The sequence below is a fragment of the Pseudophryne corroboree genome, chromosome 4 (assembly GCF_028390025.1).
Source record: "Pseudophryne corroboree isolate aPseCor3 chromosome 4, aPseCor3.hap2, whole genome shotgun sequence".
Lineage (NCBI taxonomy): Eukaryota > Metazoa > Chordata > Amphibia > Anura > Myobatrachidae > Pseudophryne > Pseudophryne corroboree.
The window spans coordinates 234,393,242-234,399,629 of record NC_086447.1 but is presented as its reverse complement, the minus strand read 5'-3'; positions in this window follow the sequence as shown (position 1 = coordinate 234,399,629).

Below are 6,388 nucleotides of genomic sequence, written 5' to 3'. Positions count from 1 at the left end.
GCGCCTGCAGCCACCATCCTTAACACAGGGTCCACTATGTCAGGGGCAGCACTATCGACCAAGTCCCCAGTAACACACTCCAGACCCCCACCAGACACACCTGCTGCCTCCATTTTAGAAGCGGGACCCGCAGGTGTAGATGAAATAGGCACATGAACAGCTTGCCCCTCACAGTCCTGTCCCCCCACAGCCCCAAACATGGTACTCACGTCACCCACGGCTGTCAGGGGGGGCTGGGAACCAGCACTAGTCTCTGGCTGCAAATCCTCCTTAAGCTGCACAGACGACGCCAGGGGGGGGGGCAACTTGCACGGGGGAATTAACTGCCTTCCACTAGGCAGAATTGCATGAAACTTGGTAGGCTTGTTCAGATGTGTTGGAACTTCACTCGTGTGAATTTTCAGCCCGATAGTCCCTTGGCCCACGGAGATAGACTCCTCCAAACACAGTTTCATATCTGTTAAATCCACGGCTGCCATTTTGGGACACACTGCAGCAGCATCAGGCACAGGCTTGTTGCAGACTTTATCCTGCTTTTCCACACTTTTCCCTGGATTTAAGGACATATCCAGGGGCTCCTCCAACTCCTCTCCCCCTGGGGAGTCCATTTCCACTGGGGTGGCCCCCCCAAAAATGCTCCAAACAGGCTTTTCCACACTGATTTGAAGAGCTCCTCTCACACCTCACCGCAGCTGCAGGCACCAGACTTGCCCTCCAATGGGTCCTCGTTAAAGGATTTAAAGTGTACTCATTCCAATTACAGGGCCTCGAAAGAGTCCTGTATTGTTATTTTTCGTCACTACCTCCCCGAGTCGGGAGTGGGTAATTTGCGCGCCTGCTGCCTTCCTTGGATGTGGTAGCCGTTTCTCAGGCTCCCTCTCCGGAATCGAACCCTGATTCCCCGTTACCCGTGGTCACCATGGTAGGCGCAGAAAGTACCATCGAAAGTTGATAGGGCAGACATCCGAATGCGTCGTCGCCGTCACGGGGACGTGCGATCGGCCCGAGGTTATCTAGAGTCGCCAGAGAGGCCGGGGGCGGCGGGAGGCCGGGGCCGACCCGCCGGGAACCCCCGGATTGGTCTTGGACTGATAAATGCACGCATCCCTGGGGGTCAGCGCTCGTCGGCATGTATTAGCTCTAGAATTACCACAGTTATCCAAGTAACGGGGTCGAGCGATCAAAGGAACCATAACTGATTTAATGAGCCATTCGCAGTTTCACTGTACCGGCCGTGTGTACTTACACGTGCATGGCTTAATCTTTGAGACAAGCATATGCTACTGGCAGGATCAACCAGGTAGCTCTCGGTATCGGCCGGCGCGCGCCCGAACGTCGGGGGGGGCCGCGGCGCGCGCCGTCTCGAAAGCGGCGGGTCCGCCGGACCGGGCTTTCCGTCCGCCGGCGCACTGCGGCGGGGCGGACCGGGGCGGGTCTCGAGCCGAGCGGGCGCTCGGAAAAGATGGGGACGGGAGGAGGACGGCCGTCCCGGTCGGGCCGATTGGGAAGCTCGGAGTCAGAGTGGACGGCGGGGCCCGGCCGCCGCCGCGCCGTCGGGCGGACACCCCGGGGAGGGGGGACGTCACCACGCTCGATTTCGCCTGTTTTCGCCTCACCCAACAACCTGTTCGCTAGGAAACCGGTGCAAGCCGTCCTGGGGGGTGGTTTTTTTCGCTGGGACGGCAGCAACTGCCCCCAGCCCCACCTCATCCCGATCTACGCCTGACAGGTTTCATCTTGTCCCGGGGGGGTGAAAGGGTGTAAAGAGGTTCCATCTCGCGGGGCTCCGTCGCCCTTCCGGGATGCCGCCGCCTGGCGCACGGGCGACCGCAGCTTCCGCCGGCTCCCTCCGAAAAGCGCCTCCCGCTCTCCCTGCGTCATCCTGGACGGTCTCGCTCCGAGTCTGCGCTTCTCTCTCGCCCTGCCGCCAGACTCGGCTCCTCTCCCGCGCTCTCTCTCTCTCTCTCTCTCTCTCGCTCTGACCTCCGCCCAGTCCGGCCCTCCCGTCCGCGGCGGGGGAGGCCCGGCGGGCGAACCCTTCCGTGCGGCCGCCTCGCCGGAGCGGGGGCGGCGCGCAGGGCCCTCTCCTGGGGCTTGCGAGGAGCGGCCGTCGGGGCTGGCCGCGTCCTCGGATCTCGATGCGACGCTCGTTCGGTTCCTGGGAAATCGTGTGCTCCGCCGGGGTCCGGGGGCGAGCGCCCTTCGCTGGGCGAGGGGGACGCTTCCCCGGCACCCCTGGCGGCGTCGGACGCCTGCGGGTGCCGGCGGACGGAGCAGACCGCGCCGCACGGGGTACGGGTGCGGGGCCCGCCCGGCTCCGGAGACCGGAGCGCTCGGGCGGACGCCTGGGGACCGGACGCCCTCTCCGGGCGGAGGGGTTCCGGGCGCGCCGTGGGCAGAGGGAGGGTCGGGTTCGCCTGGAGCCGGCCGAGACCCCTGGGTTCCGGCCGAGCGATCGTCCCTCCCCGCCGGGGCGCGGGGTGCCACATCGATCGGGTTGCGGAAATGGGAGACGTGGGGCCCTTCTCTCGCGTCAACCGCAGCCCTCCGTTTTCTCTTTTCCGGCTTGACTCTGTTCGCCACCTGTGATGCTCTCTGGCCGGTTCCCTCGGGCGTAGCGGGACGGGCGGCGCGCGCGACGCTCTCGCGGAGCGTCCTCCGGCGCTTCCCCGGGCTCCTGGAGCCGCCTCCCGGCCCGAGGGGTGCCCGTCCGCACTCATCGGCTGAACTTCCGCGAATTGCAGTACCCGATTCGGCCCGCCGGGGGGCGCTGCCGCCGGGGGAAGAGGGGGACGGGCCGGGCCTGGCGCCGGGCTCCGCCGGACGCCCGGCGCTGCCCCGTCTCGGCCTCGGAAGGGGGAGTCGGGGGGAACGGGAGGCCGGGAGTCCCGGAGAGAGAGAGAAAGAGAGAGAGAGAGAGAGAGATAGAGAGACCTCCGCGGTTCCGCCTTCGACCGCCGGGGGGCGCCGCGCACCCGTCCGCACGGGCCCGTCCCGGTGGCTCCCGGCAGGGCTCTCCCAGGGCCCCGGTCCGGGAGCCCGACTGCGTCCGCTCTCCGCTTCCAGAGAGGAGGCTGTTGGACGGGGAGAGCTGGTACCGGGCTCCTGGAGCCCTGCCTGGGCAGCCTATGGAAGGGAGGGAGCCCTGGCCCTGCTGCTCTCTGAGCTCCGGCCCTGCTGCTCTCCGAGCTCCGTGCCTACTCTGCCACGGGTCCTTTCGCAGGAGCTCCAGGGAAACGGGCTTTTCGGCCCCTGACAGAGTCCCGGCTCTCTCGCTCGCCTCGTTGGTACCTACTGATCCGGCGGAGGTGTTCTCCGGCGGGTAGCGACACGGACGGCCGAGGGCGCGCTTCACCCAGGCTTCAACCATCTCCTCCCCGAGCCCCTGGAAGTGCAGCTGGGCCGCGGGCGCCCCGGTCCGCACTCATCTGCGAAACTTCCACAAATTGCAGTACCCGATTTGGCCCGCTGGGGGGCGCTGCCTCCGGGGGAGAAGGAGACGTGCCCGGCCCGTACGTCGGGCTCCAACGGATGCCCGCCGTGGACCCTTTATAGGCCCCATCCTGGTCCTGCCATGCTGTTATCGGAGCTCCACGGCTATCTTGTCACTAAACCTTTCGTTTGAGCTCCAGGGCTTTTTGCTTTTTGTAACCCGGTTCCTGGAGCCCTGCCTGGGCAAAATCGGATGCAAGAAGGCCCTGCCCATGCTGATCTCTGAGCTCCGCGCATCTTCTGTCACGGGTCCTTTCGCAAAAGCTCCAGGGAAACAGGCTTTTCGGCCCCGGACAGAGTCCCGGCTCTCTCGCTCGCCTCGTTGGTACCTACTGATCCGGCGGAGGTGTTCTCCGGCGGGTAGCGACACGGACGGCCGAGGGCGCGCTTCACCCAGGCTTCAACCATCTCCTCCCCGAGCCCCTGGAAGTGCAGCTGGGCCGCGGGCGCCCCGGTCCGCACTCATCTGCGAAACTTCCACAAATTGCAGTACCCGATTTGGCCCGCTGGGGGGCGCTGCCTCCGGGGGAGAAGGAGACGTGCCCGGCCCGTACGTCGGGCTCCAACGGATGCCCGCCGTGGACCCTTTATAGGCCCCATCCTGGTCCTGCCATGCTGTTATCGGAGCTCCACGGCTATCTTGTCACTAAACCTTTCGTTTGAGCTCCAGGGCTTTTTGCTTTTTGTAACCCGGTTCCTGGAGCCCTGCCTGGGCAAAATCGGATGCAAGAAGGCCCTGCCCATGCTGATCTCTGAGCTCCGCGCATCTTCTGTCACGGGTCCTTTCGCAAAAGCTCCAGGGAAACAGGCTTTTCGGCCCCGGACAGAGTCCCGGCTCTCTCGCTCGCCTCGTTGGTACCTACTGATCCGGCGGAGGTGTTCTCCGGCGGGTAGCGACACGGACGGCCGAGGGCGCGCTTCACCCAGGCTTCAACCATCTCCTCCCCGAGCCCCTGGAAGTGCCGCTGGGCCGCGGGCGCCCCGGTCCGCACTCATCCGCGACACTTCCGCGCTGGAGTCCGACGCTCGCCGGCCGCGTCCCCCGGCCCGCGGGGGCCCGGGGGGAGGCCCGACGCGTGCGGGGGGAGGCGGCGGGCGGCGGGGGCGCCCCCGCGCCACCCGACGGCGCCCCCCGGTGGCCAGAGGCGGCTCGGAGCGAGACGATCGGGGGGGGGACGGCGGCGCGTGACCCGCCCTGGCCCCCTTGGCCCAGCGGACGGGCAGGCGGCTCCCGGGCGACCCCCCCGATCCCCGCCGCGGCGCCCCCCGGTGGCCGCCTGACGCCACTGCGGGGGGTGCAGATTCCGTGTGTCCTCTCGGATAAAAACAAAAGAAACGATTCCCGTCGGGCGAAAGTAAGTGGGACGCAGGGCCCCGGGCCCCGACGGTCCGCGCGCGCGGCGCCCCCCGCTGGCCGGTCGAAGGGATGACAAAAATAAAATGAAAAAAATTTCAAAAAAGCACTCGCCCCAAACAGACGAAAGGTACCCGGTCCGCCCGGATGAACCCTCCCCCGTGTCCCCGCCGCGGCGCCCCCCGCTGGCCAGCCGAGGTAATACACGATTGAGAGGGGGGGGAGTGAAAAAAAGGGGCAAAAAATGAAAAACACCCCACCCGTTTGAATGCAAAGTCCCGGAGCGGCCAGGGGTGGACGCCGGTCCGCGCGCACGGCGCCCCCCGCAGGCCAGTTGAAGGGAAGAACGGAACGAGACTAAAAGATAAAAAAAAATTTCAAAAAAGCACTCGCCCCAAACAGATGAAATGTACCCGGTCCGCCCGTGTCCCCGCCGCGGCGCCCCCCGCTGGCCAGCCGAGGTAATACACGATTGAGAGGGGGGGGAGTGAAAAAAAGGGGCAAAAAATGAAAAACACCCCACCCGTTTGAATACAAAGTCCCGGAGCGGCCAGGGGTGGACGCCGGTCCGCGCGCACGGCGCCCCCCGCAGGCCAGTTGAAGGGAAGAACGGAACGAGACTAAAAGATAAAAAAAAATTTCAAAAAAGCACTCGCCCCAAACAGATGAAATGTACCCGGTCCGCCCGTGTCCCCGCCGCGGCGCCCCCCGCTGGCCAGCCGAGGTAATACACGATTGAGATTAAAAAAAAACCAGGCAAAAGACAAAAACACACCACCGATTTAAATGCAGTGTTCACGAGCGCCAGTCCGCGCGCGCGGCGCCCCCTGCTGGCCGCGTAAAAAAAAAAAAAAAATAATAATAATAATAATAATAATCCACCGTTGTGAATTTGCGATGTGTCCGGTACGGCGGCGGCGGGGAGGCGTCTCCCCTCGTCGGCGCACCCTGGTGGGGGGAAATAAATGAAAGGGAAAAAAAAAAAGAAGAACAGCCCGGGCTCTCGCCGGCTTCCGCAGCCCGGGCTCCCTCCGGCTTCCGCGGCCCGGGCTCCGTACATACAGACAGCAAATGAAATAACGGACGGATGGATGGAAGAGAAGAACAGCCAGGGATCTCGCCGGCTTCCGCAGCCCGGGCTCTCGCCGGCTTCCGCAACCCGGGCTCCAGCCGGCTTCCGCAGCCCGGGCTCCCTCCGGCTTCCGCGGCCCGGGCTCCGTACATACAGACAGCAAATGAAATAACGGACGGATGGATGGAAGAGAAGAACAGCCAGGGATCTCGCCGGCTTCCGCAGCCCGGGCTCTCGCCGGCTTCCGCGACCCGGGCTCCAGCCGGCTTCCGCAGCCCGGGCTCCCTCCGGCTTCCGCGGCCCGGGCTCCGTACATACAGACAGCAAATGAAATAACGGACGGATGGATGGAAGAGAAGAACAGCCAGGGATCTCGCCGGCTTCCGCAGCCCGGGCTCTCGCCGGCTTCCGCAACCCGGGCTCCAGCCGGCTTCCGCAGCCCGGGCTCCCTCCGGCTTCCGCGGCCCGGG